Genomic DNA, 12,372 nt, shown 5'->3' with positions numbered 1-12,372 from the left:
GGTTTGAATGCACTCATTAATATTTTATATAATATATACTCTTATAGCTTTCTCGAAAATGTGTAAAATGCTCTCAAAATTATATCACTTGTAATTTCTTGTTCTATTGACAATATTGCAAGATTTTTTAGGCTCAATTGACTCATTGTAGAACAAAGATGGATTTTCTTATAGCTTTATACTAGCCGGTATTTCGGATTCAATCGATAAGATAGATAATGCAGTTAGTTTTTCTGGGCTCATCGTGCTTCTCAAATATGTTTTAATCAATTTTAACTTTGAGAAACTTCTCTCAGTGGAAGCTGTGCTAACTGGAACAGTGTTCATAATTCTATTGCGATATAAGCATTTGGTATATATCTTCCAAATTTTTTTTTTTATGTACTGAAAGGATTGTTTTGCGTTTTTTATAGACTCTGTCAAATTCATTTTCTTTACAATAGTTGCATTTCTACATAAAATTCGAATAGCTGTATGTCATTGTGTCGTTTTGTCGAAGTAATGTTCCCAAATTATTACAATATTTGAGAAAGTCTTTTTTGATATAGTATTATTTGATATAAATAAAATCATATTGCTCATAATATTGATTGAGTGCTTTTAATCGACTTCAGTGTCGACTATAATCGCATCGATCATTACATTGAAAAAATTAACTCTGTGCTGCTTTTCTCGAATCGAATTCAAAGCTTATGTGCCATAATTTTCTATCAGAGTATCTGAGCATACTATTCTCATTGCAGAGTGAAAATATAAAAAATGTTTGTATAGAGTTGTGGGCAGATAATTATTAGTACTATATGCCCGATATATAGCATAAAAAATCTATATTCTGTTCCTTTCCATTTTTCAAGGTCCTTTTTAATCCACTAGGTTTTCTCTGAAATTTACATGGATCTGTTTTTGATATATCTTAAAGACATTGATATTTATGAGATATAAATGCATGGCTTAAAGCACATCATTAACTCTTATGTTTTACCCACGTATTTAATAATCTTTTCATTACTTTCAGTCATACCATATGCATGTATTCCAAAGGGATATCAGGAATAATACTTAGGCTTAACGGCATGTGCTTTTAAGAGTGGTGAGATATTAGAATGATGTTTTTGTATTTGTGTATTTCATAAATGAATGTTCCTAGTTAGGCATTCAAAGAAGTGTATATTAGTTTTCTGTTAAAGTACACTTCTTTTTCAGAACACCGTTCACAACCATAATAACCAGTATGGCCTATGGATGCATTTAATAGAAGCTCTTGCTGGAGCATCGCAACAAATTTTGTTAATTTTGTTAATAGTGAAAAACTTACTTTAGTAATCAATTTTAATAGTAAAAAACTTATTTCTGTATCATGTATAAATTGTGATAAATAAGTTTCAACATCCTTATGGTTCTCACTACCACCATAGAAAATGCCTATTATTAGAAAAGGATTTATATCACTATCTTTAAAAAAATATGGCTCTTAATATATAGGCCAAAACTGGTTGGAAGTACATTTTATGTAATGGAAGATCATCAATATTAATCATTAACTCTATTAGATTATTTATAATAGTATCATTATGCATTGTTCCCAGAACATTGATAATATTTTTTTCAATGCCAAAATGTACGTATTGTCCTTACTTCACGAGTACTCATCTTCATTGATATTGGTATATGCTGAGATGCTTTCAATATAGTTTTAGCTGATGATGGCATGTCATTTAATCCATATGTTTTCAAAATTGCCACAAATGATGTAGTTGAAAATGGTTGATGATTCACCTTAAAAATTAATTTCCCATGATCGAATTTCTTCAGAATGTTTTGCCTGTTACGATTTGGCTCATCATCAAGTCTATTATTTGGCATATTTGGTCATTTGGCTCATCATCAAATGAAATATCATTAATATAGTCCGAAAAGCCACTATCAATACTGCTATCACTACTATCAATTCCGCCAGTAACTATATAGCTGTAAATTTGAGCGAAAATTATATAAAACGAATATTAGTACTCTCATATAGAGATTATATTCAGAATCGTGAACATTTTTAATGTTGGCTACATATCAGAATATTTAGCTTCGATTAACATCTCATTCACACATTCGATAACATTACCAAATTGCAGAAATTGCGTTTCAGAAAGAGGTTTTGAAATATTAATTTGGTTCTTACGATGTCCCAACGCTTGCTTGATTTAGAAAACAGTACATATTTTTATTAACAAAGCCAAAAAAACTTATTGGCTGTTGCAGAACACTTACGTCATCAATTAAAAGTAAATTCCAGCTGTGGCATCCGCACGGCGTAATTTTTTCTGTTTCTGTATTACCTTCAGTAATACCGACCATATTGGCGCCACTCTCTTACACCTATCCTCGACTGTTTTGGATATATAGACCATTTCTGTCTAATTCTTGTAATGCTGATTTTGTTATGTGCTCTCTCTCACAAGGAAACCAACAAAAATATTTCTCTATTTCCACTGCTGAGAAATTACAAAATATTAAAATTATGAACATTTGTTCAACGCGGCTGACATCCCTAGTAAAATCGAGCAAGGCAGCATAGTATTTTGCTTTTTGAACTCTTCTTATAATTTCATCAATAACTGACTTAGACATTCGAATCTCTATTCTTAAACTTTGTGACAGAGTTATATTTTTCTATTAACATTAATTAATCACATAACAAATTTAATATATCATATTTGTATAATATACGTATATGTATACACATTGAATGTATCATATACGTATATACATTATGTGTATACATTGTATCAGAATTCTATATGTTCATCTGCATTTCTTAAATTATCATTTTTTTATTAATTTTGATCTGACATGGTACTAAAGTATATGAAATAATAATCATAGCGTATTCTATGAATAGGATATAAAAAAAACTTACAGCTATATACTCGTATATAGGTAGTATCTGACTATTTATTATCCTTTGAAAGAAATCTACAAAACAAAAATAATAAATAAATATATAAGCATATAAAATTACAGTGGTACCTCGACATACGAGCTTAATCCCTAAGTACACTCGTATGTTAAATTTCTCGTATCTCGAAGCAATTTTTTTCAAATAAATGCATTGAAATTCCTTTAATTTGCTCCAGCACTGTGGGCTTTGTTAAATTTTTTGAATGTCAAGAATAAATTTACTATTTATTAATTTAATTATTGTTTTAACAACTCTCATGCTCGAACTGTTGCATATTTTTCACCATGAACTTTTAGAGCTTAGAAAGCAACTTATAAGTTTTTGCAATATACAGTACATATCTATGATTACTCGTACATCAAATGTTAAAATAATCCTCGATGTATTACCGTGGGTAAATTGTTACTACACGATTAATATTAATATATAATTGAAATGACTTACCATAAAATATTTTACTATCATAAACCAACCGAAATTATTGCCTTATAAATATACAAAAACTTACATTAAAAAAGTATTTTCATTATAGATATAGTCTAAACATCAAGTCATTTATTTGTATGAGCAAAAACTTATAATACTAATAATATGTAAACTAAACATAAAAAAAGGTCCCAAACATTCAAAATTCAAAACTACTTTTTTTATAAACTATTCATAGTAATAATTAAAATAATTGAGATTCTGTTTGGGACAATATTGAAACAATGCTTCTGCATCTGACCCGAGACAATTAATAGAAATCATCACATACATATATGTGTATATATATATATATATATATATATATATATATATATACATTACTTTTTAATGGATCTTTTATTATCCTTATCTCTTGTTTTTCTGTATTTAATTCCTTTATATAATTCTATCCATTTAATCACGCATTTCATGTGTCCTTGGCTTTGTTCATGTCTTTGCAATATTCGCCTCCAATCTTTCAAGCCCAACATTCTTTCATTACTACCTGTGTCTGTAAATGTGAAAAAAGTCTACCGTGGAAAACAATAAACTTTATCTTGAAAAAAACTAGCTGTAAGTGGAATTCTGTCTTAAGGCTATTAAGGCATCGTGCCTTAAGGCAAATTGCTGGAACTTCCCGTGCCAAAAATTATTATTTTTTTAAAAACGATTAACATTTTTGAAAAATTATACTTCGAAAAAAATAAGATTTTTTAGAAATTTTAAATTGGACGAAAAATTACTTTTTTGAAAAAAAATTTTTTTTTTAAAAAAATTTTTAAACAATTTTTTTTTATAAAAATTTTTTTTGGAAAAAATGTTATCTTCATTTGACATATTTTGGAAGATCTGAACTTTATTTCAAAGCAATCGTACTGCTTTAACTGCATAAAGACAAAATAAAGCGCGTAAGCGCCGCGTCGCTGTCTAACGGAAAAAACATTGGTACGGAACCCATAGGAATGTAAACAAAACTTATACTTATGTTAAAATCTCAATAAAATATCTGATTTTGATATGCATTGTCTAATGTCTAATGATTATTGTTGACCGCCAAATGTTATTTTTTTTTAGTTTTTTTTACTAGATCTCCGAAACCGCTAGACCTATCTTCATGAAAATTTGATCAAATCTTCATCTTGTTAATACAAGTAAAATGTTTTTTTGAACTATACAAATCGGACGCCCGTTCTCTTAAAAACTGAGTTACCGTTTTTGGCCCTTTTTGCCCCATATCTTCGGAACGGCTAGACCTGCCTTGACAAAAACTAATCAGCACGTCTCCTTATCAATACGAATCGAATGTTTTTTTAATTATTCAAATTGCTTCATCCGTGTTCCCAAATCGTCGACGAAAATTTGTATCCGAACACACACACATGCACGCACACACACACACCACACACACACATACATCAATTTTCTCCAAGGTATGCCAACATATTCAGAAACCTCTGAAACGTGAAGATATATAAAAATTTTCATTTTCGATTTTTTTGCGATTACTTACCCTATGGAAAGTTAATTATAAATAAATCAATTTAATATCTCCAGAACATTAACAATCGTCATTTCATTTCGAATCAAATTCCAAAAAAAAAATAGTTGCCAAATTTACACAAAATTGAAAAAGTGCTCCCGCATAGTCACAGTCTAAACGCATTTGCAAATAATTCTGTGCGACATTTTCACTTATACTGTGCTCAGCTTGGCGGCATTTTCACATTTTTCAATAATTTTCACAAAATTGGAAAAGTGCTCCAGTACACAAACAGTCTAAACGCAATTGGGTAAACATTTGTACGAGAGTGGCGCTTAGACTGTGCTTAGCTTGGGTGATTTTTTGAATTTTTAATCCAAAATTACAAAAAAATTTTTGAAAAAAAAATTAGAAACAAAAATTTTTTTTTCCAAAATCAATTATTTTGTTGAAAAAAGCAGAAAGTTCTTTCAATCATCTAAATCGGACGCTTAGTTCTCTCAAAAACAGCCATTTTTTTTTAAATTTAGCTCTGTATCTCCGAAACCTCTGGGCCTACCTTTGCCAAAAACTAATCAGCAACATCTCCCTATCAATAGGAATCGAATGTTTTTTAAACCATTCAAATCGGTTGATCCGTTCTCTCAAAAACTCGCTTTCTATTTTTTGCACTCTTTGCTCCATATCTCTATAACGGCTGGACCTGCCTTTGCCAAAAACTAATCAGCACATCTCCCTATCAATAGGAATCGAATGTTTTTTTAAACCATTCAAATCGGTTGATCCGTGCGCCCGAAAACGTGGACGAAAAAACGCGGACATACAAAACACACACACACACACACACACACACACACACACACACACATCCATTTTTTCTGAGGTATGCCAAAATGTTCAGAAACCTTCAAAACGTCGAGAAATGTAAAAATTTTTGATTTCGATTTTTGGACGATTACTATAACTTACCCTACGGGAAGTTAAAAATGGAGTGGACTAGCGATCTGCAATGTTTTGCCGTTACTTGATTTTCGAGTGAAATGAAATATAGAAATAATGTTTTATTTGTGCCTTTTGGGTAGCTCTTATCAGATTTCCCAAAACTTTGATTGACTTTGTTTTGATTTAGGCCATGACGTTGAGCATTGTTTTACTGGCAAATAACCACTTTCCTGGATTTCTATATTCATAAATGACTCTCTTAAATAAACTTCTTCTACTTGATTTTTTGAGTCATTTATCGTTTAACTTTTCAACCATTTCTTGGGTTCGGACACTTGGATCATAGCAAGTAAAGAACTCTCAGCTAAATTTGCGTTTGATGCTAGATCAGAAAATAAGTTTCTCCACGTGACTCTGAAGCAGTGACATTAGTAGAAGATTTCTTGAGAAATTTTATCATACTGGATCCCAGTATGTCCATGCCTAGCCATACGGGTATCCGGCTTATCCTGACTTTATCCAAAACATGTTAATGTGTCGCACCTACGGGACATTCTGTAGGATATCCTGCGCGGAATATTCCGGACATAAACCGGACATGAATGGGATTTAATTACGGAATTGTGTTCTACTTTTTAGATGAAAAATAAATTTGGATTAAAAATAAAATAAGAGAACACAATTTTACAAAGTAAATTTTATTAAAATTCTGAAATAATTTTCTTACAAAATAACGAAATTTAATATAAACAATGTCATTTAAAATTTTATTAAAACCAGATTAAAAATATAATAAGTTTGGAAATCGGTCCCTGCTCGATGGTTGATTGCCTCTCCTGAAATAGAAAAAAAAATTAATTATATACCGTATATATATATATATATATATATATATATATATAATAATAATAATAATAATAAATGGTAGTCTGTCCGAAGGCAGGTCCATGGTGTGAGAGCCACCACAACAAATGATTTCCTTGCCCTTCATCCCATTAGCACTATTCCCTATCCCCATTTTTTATTTCATGTATTTTCCTTTCCAAACTTCTGTTTCCATGCTTCCTGATCCTGCACTTCGGCTTTCAGTTTCCTGTATTTTCTCTTCCCGCGTAAGTGGTTAATCGTCTGCATTCTTCTCCTTCCCATTCCTTTTGTTCCTTCTATTTTGCCCTCGACGACGTCGTGTAGGAGGCACTCTTTTTGCAAAAGAGGTCTGATCCATTTTCCTTTCATTCTCAGAATTGTGCTCAGTAGTCCTTTCTTCGCCCACTCTTCTCAGGACTTCTTCATTTGCTACTTTGTCTGTCCACTTTATCTTTTCCATTCGCCTCCAGCACCACATTTCAAAACTCTCGAGGTGTTTTTATCGACCTTTCTCAGAGTCCATGTCAAAGACCTTTCTCAGAGATCCGTACAGAGCTATGCTCCAGACGTAGCACTTTATTAGTCTCTTCCGTAAGTCAAGACTCAGTTTGCTCGTTAGTAGCGTTCTCTTCTTTGTGAATGCCGCCTTGGCGCTTGCGATCCTTGTCCTGATCTCTTTCGTGCAGTATCCGTCTCTGGTTAGTATGCTACCCAGGTATTTGAAGTGATCCACATCTTCCAATTCTCGTTTTTCTACTGTTATCCTCAGGAGGTTATTTGTTTTTGTGATTCTCATCACTTTCGACTTGTCTATGTTGATTTCCATTCCGTATCTTCTACCCACTTCGACAATTCGGTTCATCATGTTTTGTAGCTTGGTTTGGTTTTTCGATATCACTACTAGATCATCAGCGTAATTCATGGTGGTGATTCTTCTTCCTCCAATCGAAAAATCTCCTGCCCCCTCAAGTGCCTCGTTGACGAGCCATTCTCCGTACAGGTTGAATAGGATCGGTGACATACAGCATCCTTGCCGCACTCCTCTGCCTATTTCAACGCTGTTTGTATCTTTCTGGATCAGCCTGCGATCCCTCCAATCGACGTTAATAGATTTTAAAATTTCCATTAGCATACTCAAGTTGACTCTGTCAAAAGCTTTCTGCCAATCTATAAAACAGAAGCATATGACCTCGTTAACGTCGAGACAACTGTCCGACATTATTCTCAGTATTCCAATAGTGTCCCTGGTGCCTCTTCCTGTTCTGAAACCAAACTGGTCTTCGCTCATGTGCTGCTCAATCTTATTTTCGAGTCGCCTCGTAAAGATTTTGGCCAGAACCTTTCCGGTGTGCGAAGTTAAACTGATAGTCCTGTGGTCGCTGCATTTATTCGCTTTAGGCTTTTTCTGAAGAGCATCGTGACATCCAAAAAGTCCTTTGGCCATTCACCCGTTCGATATATTTGATTCAACAATTTATACATATATATATATATATATATATATATATATATACATATATATATATATATATATATATATATATATATATAATAATACACATCTCACAAAAATACCTTGTATAGCGTTCACTGGCATGCCTCAGCCAGCTTTTTATAGCCTCTGAGATGGCAAACTTAGTCTCATTGGGTAAGTTCTTTACAACAGTTTCTGAAATTATTTATATGTAAGTTTTATTCATAATTTACAACATATCATAAACATAAGAATTATAAATTACCAGTGATGACTTCGCACAGCACAAGCTCGCAATATTTGCGTTTTCTCTCTATCCAAGCCATCATCAAATATTAATTTTAACAACTGTACTGTGACAGATTTGGCATTTTTGCCACCTGTCCTAGCCAAATACAAAATCTAAAAATAAAGTTAGTTTATAATAAAGCTAACTAATGAAAATACATTTACGCGAACTTGTGATTACCAGTTGTATTTTCACATCCTTGTTTCTTAGACTATCCTCCACATTTTGAAGTTCGTCCATTGGACATAGTGGAAACAATTTTAAAACTTCCTTGATCTGGCCCATGTCACTACTCATGACAGCCTTAGGAGACTGGTACGAATCCATTCTCAACATCATTTCCTTCATGTGCTCCACAACACCCACCATGGTTAATCGCATCTTAGTTATCTCCCTGACAAAAATATCTTCGCCAATTGAATCTAGCAGGGTAGAAATGCCAGCAATTTAAAATATATATTTGTACTAGTAACATAATATTTCAAATACCATGCAGTATACAAAAAGCTTACGCCCAAATGTTATCTTTGTTCCTTCCAATTTGTCTGCTGCTACCTGCTTTTGTAGAAGATGGCACAGGTGGTAGATAAGCTATTAGGGTGAAAATGTCAGAATTAAAAAAAATATTTGTACTTGTAACTTAACATTTCAAATACCATGCAGTGTACAAAAAGCTTTAATTACCATTGTTAAAATCTTGACCCTTTTTGCTTAGGCCTGCTTTCGAAACAGATGGAGGCGCCGGCGGTAAATAAGCTAGCAGCGTAGAAATGTCAGCATTATAAAAAATATATTTCAAATACCATGCGATGATACCTTCGCCCTATCTCTCCTCTGCTGAGTTGTTTCGTACTCAGAACCAACATCTGAATGCATTACAGCTTCCTTTTGCCGCTTTCTAGCTTTCCCATCATCATCTATATAAATTATATATGTATCTATGTAATAGATTGATCATTACATATGATTATTTAAAATGTTAATTTGAACTCACTCACTCACAAGAAGTCACTATTTTTTTTAAATGGATAAAATGGGGCAGGCTCCTAACCTTCTCCATTTTCTCCACAGCCTTATCGAAAGCAAGATCATACTTGAATCGCGGCCAGAGAGCCGTTTTATTTGAGAAATTAATCCAATTTCTGGGTGTTATACTCAGGCCATCCTCAAATTCTACCATGTGGTATTTCTTGCTTTCGTGATTAGCTAAAATAAAGCATGGAACATTTATATAATAAGTAGATTATATATATATATATATATATATATATATATATATATATATATATATTAGGGTGGTCCTTAAAATGGTCATTTTCGAATTTCCTTGCTCCCAGGGGCTCAAATGGTTCCAAATAGATAAAAAACAATTCTCTGAAAGTTTTAGCTCTTAATATTAACGTTTAGATAGAGCGCAATTCAATCAAAGTTTTGTATGGAGATAGCATGAAAAAAATTTCAAAATTTTAAAAATGTGTTTTAGATATAATTTAGCGAACAAATGAATAAATAAAACTCATTCATTTGTCGCTAAGTTACACCTAAAACATTTTTTTTTAATTTTCAAATTTTTTTCCATGCTCTTTCCATACAAACTTTGATTGAATTGCGCTCTATCTAAACGTTAATATTAGGAGCTAAAACTTTCAGAGAATTGTTTTTATCTATTTGGAACCATTTGAGCCCCTGGGAGCAAGGAAATTTAAAAATGACCATTTTAAGGACCACCCTAATATATATATATATATATATATATATATATATATATATATATTAATTGTTTAATATGAACAAAACAGCACTCAGATTTGTTTAACACAACTTTATTTTATGATTACAGACGTTTCGAGACCATGGTGTGTCTCATCTTCAGTGTAATTTCAAAAACAGTTACTTATATACTACACATTCTTTAATAATTTATTTAAATTTTATTTAATTTTTGATATACAAAAAACACCAACTATTCCTTGCAATGCTTGACACAGTACTAAAGAAACATATAACACTTACAGAAATATTCTAAACAAATTTGAAGTACTTATCTAGATGGAGACAGAGAGGGTATCATTATAATGTAAACAAAAGGAGTGCTATCGCATACAAAAATCGATAAAAATGAAAAAACAAATTAATTTATTGAAAAGAATAAGATAAATGAAAAAATTTATAAATTATTAATGATGTTTATATAAGTGTCATGTAAAATATTTGTGTCGGTTCTTAGATTTATGCTATTGTTAGTCCGAACTATTAACATTGATTCTGCCATGCTCCGTTTAAATAAGTCTTTCTCATGGAATAAAATTTGGGGATTGTCAAAATCAAACTTATGGTTGTTGATATTAGCATGATCCACAAGTGTACTTTTAAATTTTTTGTTATCTATTTTTTCACATTGTAATTCATGTTGCCTGAGTCTCCTCTCTTAGGATAGAAAACTCCTAAACTCCAAAGAGTAAATACATAGTTTTGACAACTTGTTAAGTTATCATGATTATTAGTGTGTTTTACCATTTGTGATGTTTGTGTTAAAAAATATATATCTTATCAATGTGCACATACTCATACCATGGATTAATAATGGTTTCATATGCTATATTAGGATACAAAATTTTAACTTGATTACCACTGAATGATGGCTAAGATGCTAGCCGAAACGTATGGATTTTAAATAAATAAATTTTTAAAAAAAACTCATACTATTTTTATTGATGTTACGCCCGATTATTAAACTCAAATTAAACATATATATATATATATATATATATTTTGTATGATTCTGAATTTGATGTTGACAAATGTATTAACAAAGTCTAATAATCGGGCATAACATCAATAAAAAACATGAATTTCTTTAAAAAAAAATTATTTTAAATCCATACGTTTCGGCTATAATCCTAGCCTTCATTCAGTGGAAACTAAAAATAAAATTAAAAACTAAAACAATTGAATTGGAGTGAAAAGAAAAAAATAAAATAGTAATTAGTACTTACAATTAGTTGATCTTAGTGTTAAATTGGAAAATTTTAATAATCCATGGTATTAGGATATGGTAATGCACTACACTATGTATTATAAACATTAACTTGAAATTACACAATATTTTCACAAAATACTGATTTGAAATTATATATATATATATTATATTTATGGTGTATATATATATTGATGATAGTTTTGTCGACGTTGGTACATATTCGTAATATTTTTGCAGCCCAACCGTCGAATTAAAAAAAAAATTAAATAACAAAATTATTTATTCCATTAAACGTTTATATATATATATATATATATATATATATATATATTAACAAAGTCTAATAATCGGGCATAACATCAATAAAAAACATGAATTTCTTTCAAAAATTTATTTTAAATCCATACGTTTCGGCTATAATCCTAGCCTTCATTCAGTGGAAACTAAAATTAAAATTAAAAACTAAAACAATTGAATTGGAGTGAAAAGAAAAATAAAATAGTAATTAGTACTTACAATTAGTTGATCTTAGTGTTAATTTGGAAAACTTTAATAATCCATGGTATTAGGATATGGTAATGCACTACACTATGTATTATAAACATTAACTTGAAATTACACAATATTTTCACAAAATACTGATTTGAAAAAATCACAAATGGATAGTGTGTTATTCGTAGACTGGTTGAAGATGTAATGGAGAAAGACATTTTTTTAAAAAATATTTTTACCAAGATTCTGCACATGTGTGGAACGAATTGTAAAACCTTTGCGCGAACGCTTTTATTGTTTTGTAAGAAATTTGGAAATGTTATCTAAATAGAAGATCTTTCTCTATTCTCTTCTATTTAGATAACATTTCCAAATTTCTTACAAAACAATAAAAGCGTTCGCGCAAAGGTTTTACAATTCGTTCCAC

This window comes from Ctenocephalides felis, unplaced genomic scaffold, assembly GCF_003426905.1.
Source record: "Ctenocephalides felis isolate EL2017-DRISC unplaced genomic scaffold, ASM342690v1 CF-g0.4_SCAFFOLD_02966, whole genome shotgun sequence".
In the NCBI taxonomy this organism is placed as follows: domain Eukaryota; kingdom Metazoa; phylum Arthropoda; class Insecta; order Siphonaptera; family Pulicidae; genus Ctenocephalides; species Ctenocephalides felis.
The sequence above is the reverse complement of the archived record's forward strand: the minus strand, read 5'-3'. Positions refer to the sequence as shown.